Genomic DNA, 27,926 nt, shown 5'->3' with positions numbered 1-27,926 from the left:
TCTGTTAAATAATTTGGGCAGTTAACATCATCTCAATGATGAGCATCCCTTAGGAAGAGTTTTTAACGAATTACTGGAAAGTGTTTAAACAGACTGACATGAGTTTAAATGCTGGACCCCTCTGCATTATAGAATTTATCCCTACAGATTTCTAAAAAATGAACTTCTATGACCCTATCACTTAATAAGCTTATAGCTTGGACTGGCCCCATTCCACAGTAGGTTGCTAACCTCAATCCTCTCTCCTATAGCTTGTGTGGCCCCATTCCTCTTATTTGCTTGAAGGTGGGTATGGAATCTGAGTAGTTTCAAGATAATGAATTTTGGTAGTAGACTTGAACTATCTCTTCCCTTCTTTCAGGTCATCAGATGCAAAGGATGACTTGGACTTGGTATTCTGTGTTCTCCATAGGATTTGAGGAATACCTCTCTGAGGTATTCCCAGATCTATTACTGTCTTTATTTGTTGTTCATGGGTAATAGCACTAGATGATGCACTTTTCATGTTGGTAGTTCTTCCAAAGCTTAAAGGACTTCTAATCTATTTTAATAGATCTGTCTTTATGTTTCAAATATAAAAGCTACTCATGTCTAAACAGAGTTATATAATTATATAACATTTAAAATACAAAACCAAGGTTGGGGAGGACATTTTTTTTTAAAGATTTTATTTATTTATTTGACAGAGAGAGATCACAAGTAGGCAGAGAGGCAGGCAGAGAGAGAGAGAGGAGGAAGCAGGCTCCCTGCTGAGCAGAGAGCCCGATGCGGGACTCGATTCCAGGACCCCGAGATCATGACCTGAGCCGAAGGCAGCGTCTTAACCCACTGAGCCACCCAGGCACCCGGGGAGGACATGTCTTAAGAGCAAGACAATTTCAGCAACAAGGTTTAGGTGGGAGATATTTTACAATGGGAATAGTTCATCTTATTTACAAGAGCTCTTTGAGGGATACCTGGGTGGCTGAATCAGTTAAGCATTTGACTTGATTTCAGCTCAGGTCATAATCTCGGGATGATGAGATGAAGCCCTACATTGGGCTCCATGTTCAACGAAGAGTCTGCTTGAGACGACCTCTCTCCCTCTCCTTATGCCCCTCTCCCTAGTTGACTATATGTGCTCTCTCTAAATAAATAAAATCTTCAAAAAAAGACTTATAATTAAAATTTTTTTAATTTAAAAAGACCCCTTGATTAATAAAGCCATTTCTGGTAGAACACCTTCCAATTAGAGATTCTCCTAAACCTTGCTCTCCCTGAAACTCTGTTCTGGCTTCTACTGTAGAACTTCAGTCTTGTCTGTGAAGCATTCCCAGAATCTAAAAAGAGATTCACTGGTTGCATAACCATAGCTTACTGAAATGAGCAGTAGCTATGAATCCAGAAAACCTGGTCTGAATAGCTTATCTAGCATTAATAACTATAATAATGACAGCTAGCATTTACCTTGCACTTAGAGAGTTTTGTCAGACACTATTCTAAGTGTTTGTTGTACTATTTTCTTTCATCTCGACAACAAAAGTCAGGTACTCTTATTATCCTTCCCCTTTTTCAGAAGAGGAAATTTGGGCACAGAAAGGTTAAATTACTTGCCCAAACTACTACAGAGGAAGGGCTACCCCGTGTTCAGCCACTATGAATGCTACTCCTATTCCTTCCTCATGAGGTCACTTTCCCCAAGTAATTAAATTCCCAGTCTGTTTCCTTATCCTCCTTTTGACTAGATGGCTTCAGAATCAATGACTATACCATCTACTTCACAGACTTGTTGGAAGGATCAAATATCATTGGCAAAGCAATGTGTTTGGGTTTTTCTTTTTCTTTGGGGCTGTTACAAAAAATACTGAATATAGAATATATAACATATGTGGCATGATCCTGACTACTTGGATGGAAATTGAGTGCCTTCTAGAGCCAAAGGAACAATGAAAACAGGAAGCTGAGGATTCTTCAGTCCCTTTGTCTCCTTCCCCCTTTCCATCCGGTCAGGCCTGGAGCTCCCACTGCGTGGGACTTCACTGCCATTTCCTGGTTGGCCTCACACTGATGCCTCTCTTCCATACAAGAGATCTAATTTTAAAATGCAGATCCTCCAAAGAACGATCTGGGTTCTCAGTCAACTCTTTTTGTGATCAAAGAAACTACACTTCCTTCGAACACTTTTAAAAAAAACACACATAGAACATAACACAAGCATTCAAGCAAACACAACAGAATGTCTTTCTGCTCTGCCTCTTTGTGTCTTCTCTCCGTGTCTGTTTCTCTTTCCTTTTGTCGGCCCTGTTGTTGATATGAGACCCTCTCCATCTGGTTGCCTTTTCGTTCTCTAAAATCTCCTCCCTTTGTTGTCCGCACTCACCCCCACCCAAGCTCTCAGTTTACTATGTTAGAATACTGAACCAACATATTACCTATTATTTACTCTATTTCAGAATAGGGTTTTCCTTACTTGAGGAGAATAATGAAATATTCTAAATATTTATTTTCAAAAAGAATTCCAAAATACCTTAGGTTGTCAATGATTTATTCAGCCCTTGATCCTGATTTATTAGGCCCATTCCTGCAATATTTGGGGAATATTTTTGGTCTGTCAAAGAGACCTCTTGGACATTATCTCTTCCCACATGAGGCCTGCCAAAGTCCCTTCCCTTTCAGAGCAAAGCATCTGGGTCTGAACTCTGTCAGACGATAGACAAAAAATTGTTCTCCACAAACCTTTTTGATTCTGCATACATCAACAGAGCCTCCCTCGGGCTTGGAGAATCAGACTGAGAGGCTCATGGTGTCTGTAACCCGTGATTCCTTCAGGATCTGAACAGAAGCCAAAGGGCCCATATGCAGTAACTTAACTTGAAGGTAGATTGTGCATAAACATCTGAGAGCAGAAGTCAGCCCTGCAATGGTATGTGAATTAATGAAGGCAAATTAGCCCGGGATTTGTGTTTATTGTGTGGGAAGGTGATGGCAGAGTAAATCTTCCAAATTTAAGTATATTTTATGTTAATTGCATAAAGTAGCATAGATTTGTTGCTTTAAATCTCATCCACAGGGAGCCAGAATTGGGCTTGTTGATTTCTTTTATAAGCCACGAAAATGACTCCAGTCCTTATTTGTATTTACTAGAGAAGTACAGATCTATTTCGGAATTGCTTTACAACTTTAGGTGTTTTAAGAAACTTCTTTTTAATACCATCCAGTTAATTGTACCATGATAGCTCCTAAGTGGAACATTATCTATCAGTCTTAAGTGCTGGTGTGGCTATAATACCTTTGGTCATATTATTATAATCTCTTTTATTTAGAGCAGTTGGAAAGCTAAAAATTAAACATGCCTCAATCTGCTATCATTCTATTACTCACCTTAGTGCTAAGTAAATACTAATGAAACTCTATCACCACTGATTCAATTATATTCTGAATCTTTCATGATGGAATACAAGTTCATTGAAGACAGACATCTTTTCTTGTTTTCCCTCTCTCTCTGCAGTTAAAAATGTTTTCTCTGTAATGGCAGGTTTCTGTGTGCACTGATTTTTGAACTCAATTTGTGCACTTAGTGGGGGAGAGAAATAAAATGGAGAAAGAGGAAATGGAATTACATCCATGTGCTAAATCCTTATGCATTTAACATATCAAGCCCAGAAATGTCTAAGTTCTGAGACAGGGCCAAGTAAAGTTAGAGATTCCCCAACGGGGGCAGCCCCTTGCTACTCTAGATGTAGCCCACCAGTTAGCATGTTTATACCTACAAGCTTTTCAGCAATGTAAAAGCTCAGAACCCACCCCAGGCTGCCCTAATAACAACGACACCCAACCAGACCCTACAGGACTACGTACTAGCCAGTCTGAGAAGCCTCTGCTTGTCCCTTGTCTGTACCTGGCCCAGCGCCTCCAGGGAAGAGATGGAAAAATCCACACTGACTAGCCTCAGGAATTAACTAGGAATATTCTAGTCATTCCCCCTCAGCAGACAATGGTGCTAAAGAGACAATGGAAAGTAAAAAGCTGCAACTCTTTAAAAATCAAATCAGCCATTGAAATCTGGTGGTGGGAGAAGCAGAGACAGGGAAGTGGGAAAGTGTCACACACTTAAGTCCAACCAACTGCTGAAAGAAAAAGCTCCTGTTGGAACTTTTTACCCTCCTCTGCGTGATGTTATTGGATTTGATCTCCTTTCTTCTAGAGAAGGACAAATTGGGAAAAAAAAAAAAAATGACCTAAATTCAGTATTCCATCCAGATGCTTTCAATTTGGCAGGCGGGAAGCAAGTTTTGCATAGAGACTGAGCTCACTGAAAGGGATTAGAATTTTGAGTTGGAAATTCCAAAGGCATTTTAAAGTCAAGAAACTGTTGGGGAAAAGAATAAATACGAATGACCTTGACATAATTCTGCAATGATACTCCCATCTCAGAGCCATCTTGGAATACACTCCTCAGGGTACCTTTGTAACGGGTCTTCCTGAGTTCAAAACAACAGACTTATGCTGAATTTCATTCAGACTAGTGACCAAAAGTGGGAGGTGAAGTAGGGCCAGGAAAGCATCTAATTGAAGGGGAGGAGTCAGTCGCAGAAAACTCCTGCAGCACAGGGAGGTCCTAAAGTGAGCTGGTTGCCACCACCACGAAGGCTGTGCTAATCTAGCTCATGGTGTCGCAGAACTGGCTGCCCTCTGAGTCGGACCCAGTCCTGGCCTTCATACTTGATGGCCATGCGTGGGAGTGACGTGGGCAGCAACAGCAGCCGTCCCTGAAAGGGAACCTGTAGGGTCAGACTGCCTCTGGTCTCAAAGTAAGTCTGAGATTTTTAACAGCCCTTGACCATATAGTCTATGCTTGCATTAGCTGTTTTTCTGAGGTTCCTTTTTCCTTAGCCATTTGTGTTTTTCTCATGTTTTGCCACTTCTTTCAATAAATAATGATATCTTATATACCATCAGCTGCTAACATCAGACAGTATTTAAGTACTTGTTTTTCATTTTTTTCAAATAATGTATTGATTTAGGAGCAAATGTATCTTTCAATATTTTTTTTAAGATTTATTTATTTATTTATTTGATAGACAGAGAGCACAAGTAGGCAGAGAGGCAGGCAGAGAGACAGGCAGAGAGGCAGGCAGAGAGACAGGGGGAAGCAGGCCCCCCGCTGAGCAGAGAGCCCGATGCGGGGCTCGATCCCAGGACCCTGAGAACATGACCTAAGCTGAAGGCAGAGGCTTAAACCGCTGAGCCACCCAGGCGCCCCAATATTTTTTAATCAAAATTATTTAGACTATCTCAGGCACTAAGTGCTAACGAGGTGTAGGACATTGTTACTTATATTTTTTTTCCACTAAGAAATACAAATGAGTTTTTTAATTCTAAAAGAAAAATAGAAGTTTTATCATTTCATGAAAAGGTAAATTTGAACCACACCATATACAGATTCTATAAAAATTATACAAGTGCCTAGCCTATACAAGTAGGAGATTTGAATTTACTATGAATTGGGAAAATGTTTTAGTTTAATGACTATAATGACTATTTCATCTCAAAGAGCAATACACAAAACTAATGACCTCATTCAGAATTCGATCAAAATGATTACTAGTTATAGAAAAATAGTTAAGTATGCTATATTAGCTTCCTAGGCTGCCATAACAAACTAGATGCCTTAAAACCACAGAAATTTATTGTTTCATAATTCTAGAAGCCTTAAATCCAAATAAGGCCACATTCACAGGTACCAGGGTTAGGACTTGAACATATTTTTTGGAGAGGGACACAATTCAACCCATAAATGTGGCAAGCGTTTTCTAAAGGATGGAACATAGCCTCTAAATTTACTAAAATCATAGTATTACTCTTTCTCTCTCTGCTTCAAAAATTATAACTTTTCACATGCCTTCACAAAACAAAGGAACAGTTAGAAATCAAGCAACAGTTGCTGATGTAATATGTCCAACAAGTATTTGATAAAGGTTCTCATAGAAAAGAGAAAAGGGCAGCTAAAGCATGTCAGGGATGGCTGCACCAATGATAGAAGCTGATGACTTAAGGTCCTTGAGATTTTCAAGAAACTCCTCTCCCTGGGTGGCACAGGGTTTAACAAAACAAAGTAGTGATAAGTTCAAAAGATTCATCAAGGGGAAGAGATAGAAAGCTACCTAAAGTTACTTATTCTATAAATTATTTAGCATGACAAATCTCTGATACCAGTTGCATGGTCAGAAAACGTAATTCCCACTAAGCTATAATGTACCATTCATCATGTAACATATTGTAGTAAATGACTTTTTGCTGTTACAGTATTGAAATACATGACTCTCTTCCCCAAACTTTGACTATTCCCACCTTCCCCTTGCAGTCAAGGACCCTTTCCGTTGTCTCTTCCCCTGGGTGAGCTCTTCCTCTCTTCCTTCACAGGCACCTCTCAGCACCATCCTGCTTGCTTGCTTCCCCTCATCTTCCTCTAACTTCCCTATTCCTATCCTATCTCTTTGATATACACTCATGCTTCTCAAACTTGAACATGGGATCTTGTTAAAATACAGATTCTGACTCAGTATGTCTGGGGAAGGGTCTGCCATGCCATCCTGCACACCTAACAAGTTCCTGGGTAATAACCAAGCCACCCGCCCATGGACACCATAGCAAGGCTGTACACCCTGATGGACAGCCCTCTAAGGCCTTCACTAAAAGACCTACCACCGTCCCCAGGTTGGGCCTCTCTTCTCCCTCAAGGGCTCATACTTTGAAAATGACCCCTTCCCACTACTACCCACCTCCTCTCATCAGCTCCTGTGGCCTTAAGCATATCGCAGGTACTCAAATGAATGAAAGAATCCTACTAAAGAATGAATGCGTGATGCACTCTCCCTGCCGCCCCACCGCCTCTCACCCTCCCAGAGGTTTTCCTTGGCTGTTTGTATGACTATCTAAATCAAGTAGTTTTTTCTTTTTTAATTTTATTTATTTATTTGACAGAGAGATTACAAGTAGGCAGAGAGGCAGACAAAGAGAGAGAGGGAAGCAGGCTCCCCGCTGAGCAGAGAGCCTGATGTGGGACTCATCCCAGGACCCTGAGATCATGACCTGAGCTAAAGGCAGCGGCTTAACCTACTGAGCCACCCAGGCGCCCCTAAATCAAGTAGTTTTCACTTGAAGTATAAACATTGGTACATTTTTCTGGAAAGTGGAATCAAGACTGTTATCAGACTTTCAAACAACTCCCCAATCCTTTTTCTTTAAGTAGTAAAATAGCACTTTAAGTAGTAAAATATCAGGTACTGTCAATAAATCTATTTCAAAGGGCAATGGAGGGGTAGGGGTAGAGAGGCCACCTCTTCACACACACCACTTGGCTTTCTTCCCTTCGCTTTTGAGAGGCTATTCATGGGAGAGGAAGGGACAGCAGAGCTGGGGAGTGCCACATGTTTCCTATTCACATTCCCTCAGACCCAGAGAACAAGTTGCTTTGGGTTCTGCTTCCTTGTATTCCAACAGAATTGCAATCTGGAGGCTGGAGCACAACTCCCAGCCCTTCAGGGAGATTTGAAGGTGAGACAGGGTATGGAAGGAAGGAGCTGTATCCTCACTGATTCCATCTGTAGCGAAGGAAGATTCCAGGGCCCAGGAAGTCCAAACTCCCAAACAGGAGAGAAGTCAAAAGGACCCTGGACCACTGGGAAAATAAGTGCCTCTGCCAAAGGAAAGAGAATCCTGGGTCTTCCAAAGGGCCTGGATGTGTAACCTCTGCCTCCTCGAACCACAGTAGACTCTGGAAATGCCTTGTTTAGCTACACATTAAATGAGATAACATATGTAAAGCACCCAGCATGGAGCCCGGCAGATATTAGGAATTCAATAAATATTAGCTCCCTTCCCTATTAAAAGTAACACCAGCTACACTGTTTATGTGATTTGCTTGCTGTTATTACCATACAGCACAGTGCGTAATTAAATATGTACCACTATGGTAATTTCGTTTTTTTAATTTTATTGATAACATCATTATATGCTTTATATAAGCTCAGAGTTTTCTGCTTATGCAGCATGGTCAACTATTCCTAACTTTCAAAAAAAAAAAAAAAAAAGCAAAGGAACATCTGAGGGAAGAACAGTTTAGTGACTGAACAAGGTAAAAACAAGTTTAACATCTTCGGCAGTGTAAAGTATCATTTCCCTCATTGTTCTTCCTGAGCTAACCCAGTCGCACCCCTCAGCCCTGATACCCCCCACCAACCTCCACAGAACACCCCTTCCCTCTGTCCTCGCTACTCTGCAGCAAAGACGGGGCAATCTTCGGAACATCCCCTCTTGCAGTTGTGTTCTGGATGCTTCGATTCATATGCTGTTCAACCCTAGCAGTTTGGGAACACCAGCCAGGGCACTGCATACAACAAGAGCTCACAGTTACCCATCAAAACTATCCTCACTTGCTCGGGTCCCTGATCAAAACACTGGTGCAGAATGAATGTGGGCAGTCACTTGACACTACAGGAGCTGAAAGCCAGCACACCCGTTTATCACTATGTGGGAACTAGGAAGAAACAGCGGCATCAGAGTGAAAGACAGCCAGAGCCCTCCAACTTGTAAGCAGGCATTAATGAACTAGGCACAGAGCTGGAGCTGAAGTTGAAGTTGAGGTTGAGGTGAAAGCAGCTGGAACCTCCATCACTGAATGTGAATTATTCCTACTAAAACGTCTATGGAACCATTTAGGAAATTCTCGACAGTATTTGCCACTTGTAGCACACTAATTCTGATTTTTAACTAACTAGAGAAAATGGTAATATCCACAAATGGAATCAATCATTTCAAAATCAGCCTTGTCATCCCAGACAGCTTCAATCCCAACGTAAATCTTAAAGATTTCGTCAGGAGGCTCGCTGGCCTGATTGCCCAAGAACATCACCTGATATTTTTTTAAAGTTGAAACTGAAAATAAGGTCATTGTCAACAGGCTCTGGCACTCACTACTCTCCACACGTGTACTCCTACAGCTACTAACAAGCAAGGCATCAAAAGCAAAGAACAGCACCAAATCTATTAGCCATACTCATCCTCTAGCCTGCGGACTTTTCTCAACCACAACTCTGCATCTGACAGTTACAACTGCCATCTTCCTACAAAGAATAGCACCATCCCCACGTTTTAACTGTGTGGGCCTTTCACTAGTAACACACATTATTTCCCATCACAATAAAGAAAATAAAACAGAAATGGCAATTAAGAACCCTAGATCGTTTATTTACCAGGTTTGCAAGACTGAATTGACATTCGATTTCTAAAACATTTTTAAATTTTCATATTTTGGAAATAAGACGATTCTTCATGTTCAGAGAGAATTAATGGCCTGGAATTTTGTCATCAACTCAGGTGAATTTTAGTGGCTCATTTTAAAAATTAACATTGAAAGGAAACAAGAAGTTTCAACAGCATAGTAGATCAAAGCAGTCAAAAAAACAGATGGAAGGCGATGTCTGTGAGCACAAAGTCAATAAAAACTATCCTCATTTTAATTCTACAGAAAATCTCAGTAACCCACCCACATACATGAGGATCTGCCCTAAAAAGCAGGTGTACTCATCACCTAAACAACACAAAGCTGAATAAAGACATATTCCCTAGAAGCAGCAAGCAGGTCTTTCACTGTGTAAAGAGTAATGAATCACTTTTTGTAATAAATACAAATACAAGATCTACAACAGGTCAACAACTCTTGAGAGTTATTGTCTACCCATTTTTACCAAAAAAATTCCACCCTAGTCATCTCACAAACGTTCAAACTTATTTTCTAACATATACAATAGAAACATACTATTTTATTTAAATGCTGTATCATAGTATATTTCTTAAAAATTAGTATTCATAAGTCCTTCCATGACACGATGTTCCAGTCATGCAAAGTTACAGAATATGCAGCTCATGACATCACCGCCATTTCTTCCAAGGCCATCTTAAGATGGCTCTACCTTCTGCAGCTCATCTTAGTAATAAAGGCACTCAGAACAATCTAGCAGGTGAGAGAAAGGTTTAACTCTATGAAAATCTCAAAGTATTTTTCCAACAACTTGAGGTCAGTTTTCCATGAAACAGACATAACTTCTGCTAGTAAAGTTTTGGTCTGAGAGAACCAAAACTGGTTTCCTCAAGCTAGTTTTAAGGAAAAGGGTGAAATGGGTGACTGCATGGTTACAGAGGTATCTCAAAGAATCTAAAGGCAGGAGGTTAGGCTCAGCCTCCCACAGGGGAGAGGTCTTGTGCTTCCCTTGTGTCTCTCATTTCTCTGCCAGTCCTCCTTTGCACAGCCTCTACAAGAAACAGCATCCTATCTATCCCTGCACATGCCAGGTCCACACTCCCGGGAAAGAAAAGCTATATGGCCCATCTTGACTCAAGATGTCTACCCTGTGCCAAACAGTTTCAGCCTGGAAGAGGGACACAGTCTTTTGCTATGAACAAGGCCACAGGAGGGTCCCAGGCTTTGGGACCCAGGGGAGGTTCTTAAACAAAACAGACATAGGCTATATAGGAACCCCAAAAGGCATTCAGGACAGTCTCTAATAAAAGGCTCCATACGTAATGATGAGTCTTCCATTGGGAGACATGATTGCTAAGATACTCCCAACAGATTCTACTGTCAGAATTATGTGCAAATAATTGCATTGGAAAATATGTTCCAGATTTTTTCTATATTTGGAGATAATTTTGTGGCATAATTTTCCCTCATCTCCCCTTGAGAATCTGACAATTTCTACAAAGTCACAGTGAAGAAGCACGTTTGCAGTGTTTTGGTCTGTTTTTCCCCCAAAAAAGGTGTCAAGAATAGAGCGTCCTTTTGACAGGCCAGGTAGAACTTTACATCTCATCTACAAGTGTCCATTTTCTGCTATCCACCAAATAGAGGATGTGCAACTTCAATATCTTTTTTTTTAAGATTTTATTTATTTATTTGACAGGCAGAGATTACAAGTAGGCTGAGAGGCAGGCAGAGAGAGAGGAGGAAGCAGGCTCCCCGCTGAGCAGAGAGCAGAATGTGGGGCTTGATCCCAGGACCCTGAGATCTTGACCTGAGCTGAAGGCAGAGGCTTTAACCCACTGAACCACCCAGGCGCCCCGCAACTTCAATAACTTTAGGGAAATCATCATTCAGACTAGTAAGTAATATGAAACCCCATGTTGGGCAGATTAATTCTCCCCCTCCAAAAAACCTCAGGAAAAGATGCAAACAACTTTGAGAAAAGGCTTTATAGTTTACACCACAGGAATGTTGTCTCTTCTGCTTTTGGAAAGAATTAAACTTTTACTGAGCACCTGTTTTATTTCACACACTCACTAAGCTTTGCATGTTGCAGACGGAAGATGATTTAACCCTTAGGGCAACCCTGCAACTCTATAGATTCGAAAAACTCTCTGAACCTCAGAAAGATGAAATAATTTGGTGGGAAAAATCACAGTGAAAAATGTAAACCTGGGGGCGCCTGGGGGGCTCAGTGGGTTAAGCCGCTGCCTTCGGCTCAGGTCATGATCTCAGGGTCCTGGGATCGAGTCCCGCATCGGGCTCTCTGCTCAGCAGGGAGCCTGCTTCCTCCTCTCTCTCTGCCTGCCTCTCTGCCTACTTGTGATCTCTGTCTGTCAAATAAATAAATAAAAAATCTTTAAAAAAAAAAAAAGTAAACCTGATTCTGCCTGATCCTACAGCCCACAGTGTTTCTCCCACTAGTACTAATAGCCAGTATTTGTTGAGGACTTACAGTGTGCCAAGGCCTTTCCCTTACTTTACTTACAATGACTTAGGCAGTAGATGGATAAACTTGCCACCATCAGCTCCGTTTTGGACACGTGGACAGGGAAACACAAAGAGGTTCAGTGTTTGCCCAGATTCATACAGCCTGTCAACGGCGGGGCGGAGACCAGCACGCAGGTGATCCAGCTGCACGCCACATCCAACTGCCTTCTCCGGAGAATCCGATCCATAGATGGCACGTGGCCCTTCTTACTGATTGCTCTCATTATTAAGTCGATATGCCTTAATTGCGTCTGTGAGAGTAGCCATGATTCCATCACAAGTTCAAAGTAAAACAGAGCTAAAATTGCATAGCTCCCCTTTTCACCGCGTGCGTGGAGGATGGAAAGGACAATGTTGGTAACCAAGATTCTCCGATCCTTGTTCCACTTTCCAACTGCTCTTTTTCCTTATAATCCCTAAAGATTCAAGACATGCTAAAGGTGTTACAGGTGAGGGAAATCTCTTCACTTCTTGGGGAAGAGGTGCGTGTGCATGCATATCCGTATGTGTGCGCGCACGTGTGTCTGTGTGTGTGTGTGTGTGTGTGTGTGTGTGTGTGTGTGTTTGTGTTTGGGCAGGAGGAGAGCACAGTATTAAAGACTATTGGTGACTCTCTTCTGAGAACGTTCTTTTCCTTGCCTCTCCTTTTAAAGATAAGCATATGTGGTGTCTCTGCCAGGAGAGCTTAATGGAATGCATTCCTCTAGCAGCTTTTTTTTCCCCTGCTTGCTCCATAAAAAGTCTTCCAATTTCAAATCACTACAGTGCAAGTGGCTTAGATAATGTACTGTCCTCCGTACCTCATACATCGTGTCCAGGGGGCTCGCCTTACAGTAAGCATCACTTCAATTGCAGTGAGCTGGCCGGAAGCCATGACCTATGGTGGCCCTTGTGGCCATTTATGGTAAACTATAGCTTCTGGGTGATGCTAATGAAGTTCTTCAAGAAGCCACATTTGCATGACTTCACATTTTACCGTGTCTCCTTTAAAACTGCTAATAAGAGGCTGGCAAACGTGCTCTTTATTATTAATGTGGTAGCCCATTTTCTTCATCTCTCTGTGCAGGGGAAACCACTTCCATGCATCATGCTACAGCGTGTCCCTTCAGAACCACCAAAAATCAAACACCTCCCGCCAAAAAATCGCAAAAACCTAATGTGGTAACTGCCTCCAAATTTATATGCAAACTGTTTGTGACATTTACAAAACTGGGAAGAAACCGCAATAGCACTGTGTTTCTGGAAAGATGAGGCCAATTTCAGGATCCAATTTTCAAAAGGAAATGCCATGTTTGTTTCGTGTCAGTCTCTGCTTCAGACCAGAGAAAAAAGCCGAACAAAGCAAAAAACCGTTGGTCTGACCGGTTATTTCCAAGCAAAGCAGAGGGCAGATGGAAAGCCATTCAGTTGGCTGTGGCGCCTTGTCTTGTCTACCTCCAGTGGCTTTGGAAGCAGCTGAGCAAAGCTTAACCCCACTGAATGGGGATTCTCATTCTCTTTCTCTCTCGCTCTCTCTGTCTCACACACACACACATACACACATACACACACACACACACACACACACACACACACACACACATGGTTATTTAAACAGCAGTATTTTTAAAAATATAGGCTGGGCTGTCACACAGCCAGGTGGCCTGGCTGCATTAACAGTTCTGCCACACAAGGCTGGCTGCCCAGTTTATTGAAGGCCAGACCTCCCAACCTACTGGTAGTGACAACACTGTACAGAGGCATGGGGGCACAGAATACCCTCAGGGCCAATGCAGTCTCATGTTAAGGTGGAAAGATTTCCAGAAGAGAACATGTGCTATTTGTAGATTTGGAATCAAGCTTTGGAGTATGACTATACATATATTTTTCTACACATATATATAGAAAATGAAAATCACCTCTGCTATTGCATGTTTGCATTTACATTTCCATATGTACATTATGTCCAGCTACATCCATATATATGGAATTAATGCATAAAAACATGTCACAAACACTACATATATAAACACATACCAAACACATACCAAATCTAGATACAGTGAAAATATCACAAATCATATACAGTTCACAGAGATTCAAATAAAAAGGTGTATAGGAAATATATATATATATATAAACTTTTTTTAAGATTTTTTTAAATTATTTATTTGACACAGAGAGAGATATCACAAGTAGGCAGAGAGGCAGGCAGAGAGAGAAGGGGAAGCAGGCTCCCTGTTGAGCAGATAGCCTGATGCGGGGCTTGATCCCAGGAACCTGAGACCATGACCCAAGCCCAAGGCAGAGGCTTAACTCTCTGAGCCACCCAGGTGCCCCCATATCAACTTTTAAATGAATTTCATTCACCTATAATCAGCTTTATTACCAAAGACTTTTTCTCATCGCTCCCTACTGTAAAACAACTTGAGTATTACCTCTGTTGGTCTATACAGTGTGCAAAAAGAACACAAGAACCAACCAGTCCCATCTGTGTTGGCTTGCCTCTGCCTACTGTCTGCATATAAGTCCCACTCCCTCCCCTGCCTGCTGCAGTATATGCAGATCGTACAGAGCAGAATGTTCAAGGCGCGTGTGGGGAGAAAACAAGGCTCGGTTAGCTTGATGATTGTGGGGGTCACATCTTATCATCTCTGCACACAAGATATCCCATGACTGTTGTCTACAACACGACTGGGCACTAGCTGTATCCAATCTATTTCTACGCTGTATTGTCATTGGTCAAAATGGCCTTGTTCTCCATTCCCTCCATTTTCCAACTGAAAAAGGAAAGGAACTGATAAGCCTGAGCTCAATTTGTTCAGGCAATTATTGCAAAGTTCCTACTGTGAGGAAGGCCTGCCCGTTGGTGCGGAATGACACGCAGCCATCCAGGGCCCAGACAAAAGGAGTCCCTGCTTTTCACCAAGTGTATTCAGCCATGTATAGACAGATTGGCTGAGATGCCTGCCCATTCACATCTTAATGGGAAAAAGAGAGAGACAAGAACCTAGGGGGGGAAAAAGGAGAATGAAAGATTATCAAGTGATACCAGACAACAAAAACGCGAACTTGGCAAAGAGGAAGAAAGGAAACTATTTTGACCACAGGATAGTAAATCACTGATAAAGTGTGGATATATACGTTTTAGTACTCTCCAGCTAAAACAATGCTTTTATCCCAGATAAAAGGTTCTCTAATGATACTGAAATATGAAACTGAAGAAAGTTACGCTTGGAGGTTGGATTATATGACTCTCGTTTCTACTATTCTCCTTCTGTCTCTCTCTCTCTCTTTTTTTTCCCTCTCCCTCTCTCTCTCCTGCACATTAATTCAACCCAATGAAACTGTTGGATGAAATACCACCAAGATGTATTCTAAAGTGTAATTCCTCTGAAACAAGTACATAGCTTTATTAGAAAACCAAAGTACCGGTCAAAAGGTAAAAAAAACAGATTATATTATGATGAAAAAGAGGTCATTTAAGAAAAGGCTGAAATAGCACTTCTTTTTGAAATGGCATATGGAGGCTTTTATAACACTGAAAAAAGGGTGACATTTTTTTTTTTCCATATTTGTCCTTATTCTCTGCTTATGAACGGAAAGAAAATGTTTGACGATAAGGTCACTTCAAATTCTAGGCCACGGCACATGTTCTTCTCTGGAGAAGAACGCCCTCATCTTTCCCCTTTTCAACTACGTCTAGTGATAATTGTTCTACCCGTCCAACACTCCTGTCTACTAAGAAAAGAGTTGACAAGAAGGAATGTCAGAGTTGCTTCTGTGACATCCCACAAATCATTTTTCCCAGCAAAAGTCACTTATTTCAAAGTTTAAGTAATGAAATGGGCAGGGGGAAATTAAGTTAATTTTAAAATCTGTTATTAGTTGCTTCTCTTTAGTCATAATGGAAATGGGGGGGGGGGGTTACAGATTCAATAACGTGCATTTTTTCCATTATGGAGATTGGCTAATTCAATGGATGAATCATTAGAGAGAGATCCCTCTGGCCTTACGCAACTCCAAACAGAGGAAAAAAAGGAAAAGTTTAAGACATAAAATATACCATAAAATTGTTGGGAAAAATGAACTACAACCCTCAATGAAATTACCTCGCCTGGCAATTAAGAGCCCGTTTGTTGGAGCATTAAGAGCCTCAGGCAAACTAAACAAACCCATTCCTGGCTGCCGGTAATGACAGATTTCTTAGGGAGTATTATTTAATTAACAATAATTTGAAAGAGCAGCTCAGCTGAGACACTGCATGTACTTACTGGAAACACTGAGCAATGGTAGTGGAAAAGACATGCAATTTGTTCGCCTTCCCATTATCTTTCGTTTCTGAAATAAGTAAGCAGCTGATCGGTATTTGCCACCAGATATTTTCAGCTGTCTGTGAGGCCAACATGTCCTAAGAACTTGAGCTCTTACTGTACCAGGCTGCTAATAGTCCTCTGCCGTTTGATTCTGTTAAGAAATCCCCCAGGGCCTCCAGTGCTCAGGGACAGCATTCTTTGTCCTTCCCCCTTCTAGACAAGGGCAACTGTCAGCCCCCCTCCCCTGTGTACGCCAGGCTCCCTCCCACCCCCATACATCATTTGCTGCTAATCACCTAACATAAGTGATGCCTTTTGTTCTCCTTCCCTTCCCAAGTAGCTTTAGGTTGCATCAGCAACTCGGTGGCTGGCTGGGCCTTATTCCCCCAAGAGACGCCTTCCGACCCCATGGCACTGGCAGAGGGGGAAAGAAAGCTTTAGCCGGGAGCAGGCTTCTCCCCTCAAAGTTACTGGACTAAATTCCCTACCTCCAGCAGCCTCCTCTAGAGCTGATTATAATTTAAAGACCAATTTCAAACTGGCAGAGAAAGGACCACTCTCAGTTGTTCTGACATACAGTGGGAGCTGGCATCATGAAGTGAACTCCACAAGTAAAGTGACAAGCTCAGGAAAATGCAAAAATAGTGCACTACGTGGAAGAAGGAGAAAAGTAAGTTATAAAACTTTTCATGTCATCTGTTATTTCCAAGACATAGCGTCACAAAATCTGGTCTAAAATTGGTCAATGACATGTAACGATTGTCTTGGGAAGTGCAAGTGTTGATTTAGTTCCTGTGGGAGCCAAACAAAGCTACGCTAAGACAGTAATTTTAAATTATTATTGGATGGCTGTTAATTGTACTCACCAGTGTCCATTAAAATTCCTGCCAACAGAAAATCTTTATCTTGACTTGATTTGTGAGAAGCTTAGGAATGAACAGTCAGTGCAGAACATGGTTATTAAGTAAAACAAATTTCTGTTTGTGGCTTCTGAAAAGACAAATCTGAAATCCTAACCAGTTGGCTCATGCTTATGATTGAGAGTAGATTAGGACAGGGTACATATAGAGCACCAGCATCCACAGTGGGTTGAGACTGATTGAGGGAGCTAAAGATTTTTTCTTTGATTCTTTTGAGTCCACAGTAGCTTTCGCTCAAATAATATCAAAGACATCTGATTAAACACATCTCCCAGCAGGATTTTATCGTAGGGCATGCTTTATTGTGTACAGTATAATCAGACTGATATCATACGGCATCAGCCAGTGAATGCCTTGTTTTGAAACAACTTGTGGAAATAGATTTTTATCCCTTTCTTTAATCCTAATTTGATAATATTAACCAATTCCATTATTTAAATTGACTATTAAGATTGGAATCAGTTTGATTTATCAGAATGTATTTCCCATTAATAAGGCTTTCTTTTTAGCCTCTCCCTTTAACCTTTATTTACTTTTAGTACTTTGAAGAGAAACATTTACAAAATCTTCTTCCCTCATATGGATTAAAGCATGTGGATTGGTTCCCATTAAACTATTCTTAGCCTTACAGTGCAAGAACAAAACCTTGTAGAGTTTATATGCATTTCTTTTAATGACTCTACTATATAGGGAAAAAAATAAAAGGGAATAAAAGACAAAGAAATAATAAATTAAATTTTGCAGAAGATACATAAGAGCATTTCCCATTCCAAAAAAACCCAATTCCTTTACTGACACAGAAAAGAAGTAATACAGGAATTTTAACTGCTAATGCGGTTTCCACTAGTAACTTCGAACATCTCTGTGGCCCTGCCATACGGTATTTAAATATCAGAAAGGGGGAAAGTGCTAGCATAAAAGCAATAGAGACACAGAATTTTTCCAGACAGCAGAGCTAACGATCCTATCTTGCCACAAGTGTTCCCTGAGATTAATCAGCAAGTTATTTAAAAAAAAAAAAAAAAAAGGTTTTTTCCTTTTTTTAACAGATACCTTGCAGCAAGTAAAAGTATAAATAGCTAGTATCAAGCATCATCGCCAACTGACTGCACTTTAAAGAAGGTTCTGTAAATTCAGCATTTCTTCTAGGCAAAAATGAATGAAATGTTGTAAATGTTGTACTATGATGCAAAGTCAGCATTTGAAAATATCACTCATTTACGGGATTTGCAAAAGGCCTAAGGCCCTTGGTTCCATTCCCACCTTTGACAAACCTACTTGAGTCTGTGCTCCTCACCCCATAGTCTCCTGCCCCTGTCTTGCCCTGTCCAATAAAGGGCAGATTTCTTAATTTCCATAAGCAACTCATCCCAGTTTATAAGCTTCACTGTCTGGAAATCATCATTTAAATCTCTTCCTCTACTGATTAAGGCCATGGTCCTTGCACCTGGTTCCTAGGAGATGTCGATCTTCAGTGAAGATTAATTTTTTAAAATTTGTTGCCATCATCAAGCTACACCTTGACTTTTTCTCCTCTAGCCTGAAAGATACCATCTCCTGGGGCACGTGGCTGGCTTAGTCGGCAGAGTATAAGACTCTTGATCTCAAGGTTGTGAGTTCAAGCCCCACGTTGAACGTAGAGATTACTTAAAAATAAGAAAAAAAAAAAAAAAACTTTAAGAGGCGCCTGGGTGCCTCAGTCAGCTAAGCACCTGTCTTCAGCTCAGGTCATGATCTCAGGGTCCTGGAATCAAGCCCCACAACAGGCTTCCTGCTCAGCAGCGAGCCTGCTTCTCCCTCTACCTCTCACCGGGGCACTCTCTTTCTCAATAACCTTTTTTTAAAAAAAATGTTTTTTAAAAAATTTCCTTTCCTTGGACACTGTAGGTTTCATCTTTAGAGCCTTGAGGACTCCTCTGAACCTGCTGCAAGCTCCCACCCTCATTCTGCAGCCCCCTTTGGGCTGCAGCTCTCAAGAACTGAGAGGGTTCTGGTGAGGAACACGGTCCCGCCTGGCAGACCCTCAGACATGCTCTGTTAATATTGCTATACAAGTACCACAGTTCTCACCAAAATGAGAATGTCATATTGCGGAATCGTTCTCTCTTTGTTTCATTTCATTCTATTCCAAGTTTTATCATAATTCCTGCTTGGTACTGACACTACTAATTCTGAAGACATAGGGGTGATAGTCGCTGCCCTCAGAGAATTAACAGGCTAGTGGGGAAAGCAGACCGTGTGGGCTGGCCAGTGTAATGGAAAGAGTGGCATGGCGGCACAGGAGACGGGCCTTATAACTAACAGATGCTCCTGGAAGAGAGGTTGCCAAGCAAAGGGCCTGGAAAAAGCATTCTGTTTGAACAAAAGCATGAAGGTGTTAAAATATAGGGTCTATAGTTTATTATAATGGACCCAAAAAATGTGAGAGGAGAAGGGGACAGAAAATGAGGCTGGAAGGGTAGGCAGGAGCCAGTTCATGTAAGTCCCAGCATAACCTTGTCAAGGAGCCCAGATTTTATCAGTTAGGAAATGAGGAGCGAAGCTGCTGAGAGACCTTTCAGCAGGTGAGTGACCTGGTAAGATCTCTCTGGCTGACAAGAGAACAGATTAGAACAGGGACACTACTTAGGAGGCAGCTACTTTGGTGAAGGTGTGGAAGTTACTGGAGACAGAAGGAATCCTACATTAACTTCTGGATTCCTACTTTGATGGGTGGAAGTGCCATCTATCTATGGTGAGAGTAAGAAGAGCAAGAGACCCAACAGAGAAAACAAGTAGGAGACAAACTGGGAAGAAATGATATCCATTATGACCCACCAACCTTACATTTGTTCAATGAGCTCTTATTTCTAGGTATCACTAGATTTTATTTTGTTACTGCTCTGCTTATATTTTAATGCTTCATCAAAGAGCCCCATGTTTAAAGTCAAACCACATTCTTTCCCACCATCACTTTACTTTGTTCCACTTTGGTAAAATCTCAATGCTTAGTGATCATGACTTTAGCTATCTTTTAAATATGATTATTAAACACCTGATACAGAACTCACCCCTTTAAAAATACTTCTTGTCATTGCACTAAGGTTGAAAATGATCCACTGATAACAATTCCCCAGTCATTCAGTAATAAGAGTCAGAACCGTATTTCTTGATTTGTTATGCCTGAGCAGGTATAATCAAAAGTTGCGCAGGTATCGCTTAAATAGATACACCTACCCTTTACATACACCCCTCTCAGTCGCAGCATATATGGAAATCGGGCCATTCATACAGAAGTTCCTCTCTATATATGTTTGGGTTTTTTTTTTTAATCAAAGAATGCCTATCCCCCACCCCCACCCCAAAATCCCCTTCCAAATACAAAAACTTGCCTTTGCTTATCTGAGATTACAGAAGTTCTTCCACACTGAACTCAGTGGCTCTGGGTTAGCCTGACTGATGGGCCAGGTGTAGCTAAGTGTATTTTCTAATGATGGTCACAATAGTATGTGCCATCTCACAGGCTCTCCTGGAGCCTTGCCACTCTCCTTCAAGAGTCTAAGTTCCTTCCCTGGAGTATGTGGACTTGGAAGTGGCTCATAACCAACAGAATACAGCAGAAGCGCAGCCTGAGAGGGTTCTGCAGTTGGGTCAGAAAAGCTAATGCATCGTCTGCTTTGAGAATGGACATGCTCACCTGGGATGCCTGACCACATACATGGTCCAAATGCTCTCATGGAAGCCACCATGCTGAGGAAGCCCAAAGTAGTCCATGTGGGAATTGCATGTAAATGTACTAAATGAGACTACGTGAAGGGACAGAGACACCCCAGAGGGCTCCAGCGGCCCCAGACCCCTGCCATCCCAGTCCAGGCACCATCTGACTGCAGATGCCTAAGAAACCCCAGGCCAGAATCAACCAGCCAAACACATCCAAATTCCTAACCCACAGAAATCACAAAAATTAATAAAATAATTGCTGTTTTAAGCTACTACATTTTGAGGTGATTTGTTTCGTAGCAATAGCTAGCCAGAAAACAGGAATTAGCGCCAAAGTGATCAGTACAAGGTCAAATGATAGAGGATCAGTAGAAATCTGGATTAATATTGGGTTTTGCTACGCTAAGAATATAATAATAAAAATAAATAGATTTAAATTCAAATAAAATGTCTCAATATTATTTCCTTAGGATCAATTACATATTTATTTTAAAGACATGACACATATTGCAAAATGCTTTCAAGAAAGTTTTGTCAACCTGTATTTCTAGCCAAAGTATATGAAAATGTCTAGTTCTCCACATTCTCCGCAACATGAGTTAGCTTATTTTTCAATGTTTTCCAATTTAATAGGCTAGAAATAACTCATTTTCTTCAGCTAATTGATTATCATATATTTTAGGTCAATTTATTTCCTCTCCTATGAATTTCTCTCATTGTCATTTGATCATTTTTTTTTAAGATTTTATTTATTTATTTGACAGAGAGAGAGAGATCACAAGTCAACAGAGAGGCAGGCAAAGAGAGAGAAAGGGAAGCAGGTTCCCGCTGAGCAGAGAGAGGCTGATGCAGGGCTCAATCCCAGAACCCTGGGATCACGACCACTGAGCCACCCAGGCACCCCGATCATCATTTTTAACAATGAGCATAAAGACTCTTTAACATGGTAAGGGTAGTAAGTCTGTTTTCTCATGCATGTTGCCTGATTTTTATACTAAAAATGTACCAATTTGTAGTAATTATTTGGTTCAATCTATGAATATCATCCCCTTTATTACTTTTGAATGATACTTTGGGAAGGCTTCTTCAACCCAGTATTGATAAAAACAATATTCACCTACATCTTCTCTTGGTATTTTTTTGTTTTTTCATATGTTCTACTAACCTGCATAGTTTGATCTTTCGCATTTGACTCTCCAATGAAAGGAAGAGTGGACGGTAGCTGGTGAAGGACAGGAGATAGCTTTTCCAACTACAGTTAACCAATTTACTAAGGAAGTCTGCCTTGCCAAATATATAATATAGATTAAGATGGAGTTTAGTAAAGATACAGAAATAAAAGGAAAAAGGAGAGGAAGCCAGGGCCTACCAATTTCACCTTGAAAAAGCTTCAGAACTTCTCATGCCTAGAAGAGCAGAGTTTTGAAAAATCCTTTACTAAAGGATTTCCACTTCCTTGATCTAAACACAATCAAAAGGTGCCAGAAATATAACAGTTGGAATTTCAGGTTGGGAGAAGAAAGGTATTAATACGTACGTGCTAATAATATAAATACTAGTAACTGTGATTGTTATAAGATACATTTGGATCTCAGAAACACTTAAAATTTTTTTATAAGTCCTAAAAAATACAAAATACATTCATTAGGTCTGTTTGGAGGGTCTCTTTTCTATTTAATTCTTCAATATTTATTTTGTTTATTTTAAAATGCTTTTAAAATTTTAATCAGTTTTTATTTTATTAAAAGTAAAAAATTTGCATTGGTCAAAAACAAAATAAAATAAGACAGTACTGGAAAGCTTATAATTTAAAAAAAAAAAAAAAAGCAGTTCCTTGCCCCACCCCAAAACTCAACTCCTAAAGGCAACCCCAGAAGTTCTTTCTTCAGGTACTTGCCCCTATATTTCTAAGTAATATGTTAACACTATTGTGTATCCCTGGAATCCTGGAATATTTATTTAATTTTTTAAAAGATTTTATTTATTTATTTGAGAGAGGGAGAACACAGCGGAAGAGGGAAAGGGAGAACCAGACTCCCTGCTGAATGGAAAGCCCCACGCAGGGCTCTATCCCAGGTAGGACCCAGAGATCATGACCTGAGCTGAAAGCAGACACTTAACCGTCTGAGCCACCCAGGCCCCCCATGAAATATCTATTTTAGATGATTGAAGTTGACTTCCCAGTAGGATAGTTGAGGATTTAGTCCTCTTTAAATATACTTCCACTCATTCTCCCCTCTCTCACCCTCTCAACACAGTTCTATTTCAATTTTCACTAAATTAGTCAAAATTTATGAATGAATCTTGTTTCCTATCAAGCAAAGTTGTACATTAAGATTCTAATTCCTGTTTTCTAGAACAGCTTTGTTTTTCTGGATTAACAACTGCCTAGTATTTTCTTTTCTCCTCTTCTTTATGCATGTGTCACTATTATTTTTTCAAGTGTTCAAAATATCTGTTTCATGGTTATTGGTAATTTTTCCAAAACCTGTAAGAATTTCTCAAGCCCTTTCATATCAGTTTCATTTCTTTCCCTGGTACCCTCCCTCCCCTAGTCTGGCTTCTGTGTCAGGCCTAGTATATAATTGTTATCCTAGGGCTTTTCCTCACTAGTCTTCTATGTTGGATCTCCTTTCTCTAAGATCCCGTGTCTTTTTCTTAGTTTTCTCTATCATTTTGCTAAAATACATGACATTTCTCAATGATAATACCGAGTTCTAGAAGACAGTGGAGCAATTATCATCACAGACTTCTATTCATAACCAAACGACAGAATAAAAACATTTTAAAGGAAATGTAAATATAGCCATATGGTGAAGACTGGACCAATAGAGAGTCTAAGTTCAATAAAGAAGGGACAGGTAGAGAATGAAAACAATTCTAGAAAAAGACACGCTCATATCAGCCCCTTTCCCCAGAATTAAAGAGATAAAAAGCTAAGCCACCAGAGATAACTTTGTGGTCATTTCCCTTTAACTAGAGAACTAAAAAATATCCCCGAATTTTAGAGCACTATAATTTTTCAAATGCCAAATCCCTCATCAGGTTTCCCAGCATCTCTACAAAGGATTCCTTAACTTCATATTGCAATAAATGATGCCAAGGTCTAGAGCACTTCTGACTTATCAGGGTTCATTTTATTCGCTGTCTAAGAACAAAACTATAACGTGTAAAAATTCATTGTTTTCTGGACTTTTTTGCCTTTATATTGTCTGATTATACATGCTTCTTAATACCTTGGTGGTAAAAACGGATATTAAGAATGAAAAAATATTAAATAAAATTAAAAGACTGAAGGCAGAAAGAATAATAATATCAAAGTGTTAAATACTTTTTACAGCTTAAAAACACATCAGCAGGTGCCTGGGTGGCTCAGTCACTTCAGTGTCTGCCTTTGGTTCAGGTCAAGACCCCAGGGTCCTGGGATTAAGTCCTGCGTTGGGCTCCCATTCAGCAGAGAGTCTGCCTCTGTACCTCCCCCCACTCATGATCTCTGTCTCTCTCTCTCTTATCTCTCTCAAATAAATAAATAAAATCTTTAAAGAAATAAAATAAATAAAAATACATCAGGACTCAGTTAATATTTACTAAACACCAGAGATGTGTCAACTGCTATACTAGGTAACCAGTTTAGGGATAAAAGACACTATCTGCGTCTTCAAGGAGCTTATAATATGGGGAAGAGAGAGACAAGTAAATAACTGTAATACCAAGTAATGAAGAGCCAACGGGAAATGCATGAGGCACTCTGAGGAGAGAGAAGAGATGGGAAACACAGAGGAAGTAAAAAAATAAAATAAAACAGAACTTCATCTATAGTATTAGGTCACGACAACCTTTTAAATCTTTAAGCCCTTTAAAGGAGATATCTGCTCAGCAGGGAGCCTGCTTCCTCCTCTCTCTCTTCCTGCCTCTCTGCCTACTTGGGATCTCTCTGTCAAATAAATAAATAAAATCTTTAAAGAAGATATCTGAGCCTCAACAAGGTTAAGCAAACACCCAGCATCACACGTCAAGGGGCAGAGTTAGAAAGAGTCTTAAGCCAAAATGTCCTGAGTCTAAATTATGCATCATTTTCCAAAAGAGAGGTATTTTTGAAAACAGATATTAGAAGACAAACTACAGAAGAAAAAATAAATATCAGTGTGATTTTGGGGGGGTTATTTGTTTTACCAGGAGTTTTTTCTTTTCCTTGAACAGAGTATCCAGTTGTCCTCTATGTATACGCTCCTTACCCATTAGAAAAATGAAAGATAAAAAACACATGACTCCAATGTGAGAGTGGGTATTGTGTAAAGCGAAAAACATCTGGGAGCTAACAGGTCGAAAGGTCCCTAGCTGAGCTGAAGCCCCAGAGTCAGCTTCACCAAGTCGGCCACAGAAAGGCACCTGGAGCAGGACCAGCCCTGGGTCAGCAGCAGGGGGCGTGCAGGCAGCGTGTGCTCTGGAAGCAGCCAGAACCACTCTCAGGGAGAGGAAGAAGCTCACATTCTTTATGTCCAAAGCTGCTTTGAAGTTTTGGACTAAAAAGAGAAGGAAAGTTCTTGCCTCTTTAAATAATCAGGCATAGAAGGATGAATTTTTTATCCCTAACTCTAAAACCAAATTTATTACCTTGCCTCTAACGAATGCCTCCTCCCAATTTCCAGCTGTAACCTAAGCACAGAACTTTCCTATCATTGTTTCATTAGCCCCTCAACCCCCGTACCCACGTTCCTTCACATGGATTCAGTTTCCCAGTGATGCAAACTCTGCCTCTTCCCCAATCCTCTTCCTACCCCAGGATTCCTGGCTGAAGTCCTCCTTACGGGTTCCCCGGGACTCTAAACAGACTCTCTCACCAGCTCTCCACCACTCTTTAGTAGCGACATTACTAAACAGTGATGGGACTCGCTCTGGCTGGTTTGCAAGCTCAAAAACCTTTAACTGCTCACTAGAAACAACTACAGATTCAAAACACTTCAAATCCAGCAACATTCAAGCTCCTAGCTACTGTTTTTTGCCTGTTTCCCCTGCGCCATCTCTCATTACTCTCTCTCTCTTTTTTTTTTTAAGATTTTATTTATTTATTTGACAGAGACGTAGCGAGGGATGGAACAGACGCTGGGAGAGTGGGAGAGGAAGCAGACTTCCTGCTGAGCAAGGAGCCTGAAGAGGGGCTTGATCCTATGACCCTGGCTGGGATCATGACCTGAGCCAAAGGCAGACGCTTAATGACTGAGCTTCCCAGGCACCCCCTCACTATTCTCTTGCAGGCCCCATTCTACACCCAAATTCAAGCTCTGCATCCTTCCTCTGCACCTTGGCACTTGCATTTGCTTTCCCTTGGAATACCCTCCTCTCCATCCTTCAAGGTCTAGTTCATAGGCTACCTTAAACTTTTCCTCCCTCACAGAAGTCATTTACCCCTCCCCTGACCTGACCTAGCACTGGTTTCAGGGTTCTGGCAATCCATGTCACAAAAAGACCCGTGTCACAGTCAGTCACATACAAAACGCGTGCTGTAGGGGCGCCTGGGTAGCTCAGTGGGTTAAAGCCTCTGCCTTTGGCTCAGGTCATGATCTCAGGGTCTTGGGATCAAGCCCTGCATCAGGCTCTCTGCTCAGCAGGGAGCCTGCTTCCTCCTCTCTCTCTGCCTGCCTCTCTGCCTACTTGTGATCTCCGTCTGTCAAATAAATAAATAAAATCTTATTTAAAAAAAAAAAAACCATGTGCTGTAGTCGCTCCTAAGGCAGAATCCAAGTTCTCCCGCTCGCTCTCCCACCACATTTGCCAAGAGCTATGGTGTCAACACTCACATCATGGCCAGTTTAAGGAGCTGCAGAGAAACATGCAAATCAGCTCTCGGGAGAGCTGGTGGGAGCCGAGGAGCCATCCCAGCACACCACTACTGGTCCGTCTCTGTGTAAAATGGGAAAAGTATACCTTTTCATGGGATTCTTGCGAAGACTAAATGACAAAGTAAAGGTACAGGACTTACCCGGCCTAGCATGAAGTGAACACTCCACGCTAACGCTTCTGTTGTCGCTGCTTCTGCGATTCCTGCCACTACCACGCTGTCATCACTGCCACCAGTGATGCCATAATGCCTACGCCTACTCCTACTCCTACCAGTATTAATGGCAATATCTCCCCCACTAAACTGTAAACTCCTTGAAGGAGGGAAAGAGAACAATTATTAAGCGCCTACTGTTTTTCAAACATAAGGTTTTAACCATCTGCCAAATACCATGCTAAGAGCTTCATGTATATTTTCTCACTTAATTCTGACAATCACCCTGTGAGAGTCTATAATTATCTCCAGTCTGCAGATGACAAACAGAATGAAAGAGTTTAAGTCACTTGCTTAAGACTGCTAAGTTAAGAGGTCCTAGGGCTGAAACTGAAACTCCACTTCATTTGGCTTCACAAACCACTATTGATCAAGCATATTTGATGCTCAAATATTTATCAAATTAATAAGTTGAGTCTTAATTTTAGACAGCTAACTGAGTTTTGCCAAAAACTCTTCTTCCTATGGATTAACCTTTATGGTCCAGGAAGGACTACAGAACTGTCCTGCTTTCCTAAAGGTCTGTGCAAAGGCAAAGTTAAAGAGAAAACTGTAAGTAGCAATTATTTGCAACTTCTTTTGAGGAAGAACTTAAGCCAGAGAATTACTTAATTTAAAACACATGCTTTTTTAAAACGAACAAGCACAAATTTAGTGCAATTATAAATGCCACATAAGACGAGAAATTAGTGAGCATATGAGACAACTCCGAAAAATCAAAATTGATCATTCTTGTCTAACTGTAGTCAGAGAAATTGCCCATGGACTTAACTGTACTTTCATAAGCTTGATTAAAAGAGAAAACTAGAGGAAGCATAAAGTAGGTCAAAAACTTCCTGACTCCTTTAGGATTAAAACATGTACTAGATACTAAGTGTGCATGAAAAGATGCATAAGAATCTATTTGCCATTCTTGGAAGATATGGAAAGAAAGACAGGGCATCCTCAAATGGAAAAATTAATTACAATGGAAATGAAAGCAAGGAGGACCTGGGCATGAACTCTAGTGAAAAGATTTCTTCAGTAGAAATGCCTTTGTTTATGACCTGAGCTGAGAGTTTACAGCTAGAGGGTCGGCATATGTGTAGGATGCTGAGGTGGTTTTTATTAAGGGCCTGACCAGGTTTTTCAAAGCCAGGTCCTAATTACGTAACTCACACTTTCTCCCATTTTTTTTGTTCTATTCTTCT

The 27,926-nt window shown here is 40.8% G+C and overlaps 1 protein-coding gene and 1 long non-coding RNA gene across 3 annotated transcripts in view; one reads left to right on the top strand and one right to left on the bottom strand.

Moving 5' to 3' along the window:
• The window catches only part of CDH20 (cadherin 20), a 204,536-nt gene that overhangs the window by 119,982 nt on the left and 56,628 nt on the right, over positions 1 to 27,926 (top strand). The window contains exon 1 of one of the 2 annotated variants that reach the window (XM_082699385.1): positions 16,616 to 16,735. The exons of the other annotated variant lie outside the window; for it this stretch is intronic. The gene's annotated coding sequence lies outside the window, so the exon portion shown is untranslated. Of the gene's footprint in view, positions 1 to 16,615; positions 16,736 to 27,926 lie in introns of those variants that run through there. 2 annotated transcript variants of the gene reach the window in all.
• The window catches only part of LOC309848173, a 69,865-nt gene that overhangs the window by 41,169 nt on the left and 770 nt on the right, over positions 1 to 27,926 (bottom strand). The gene's annotated exons all lie outside the window — the stretch shown is intronic.

This window comes from Mustela nivalis, assembly GCF_964662115.1.
Source record: "Mustela nivalis genome assembly, chromosome: 14".
Taxonomy (NCBI): Eukaryota; Metazoa; Chordata; class Mammalia; order Carnivora; family Mustelidae; genus Mustela; species Mustela nivalis.
This window is presented reverse-complemented; position numbering and strand designations above follow the sequence as displayed.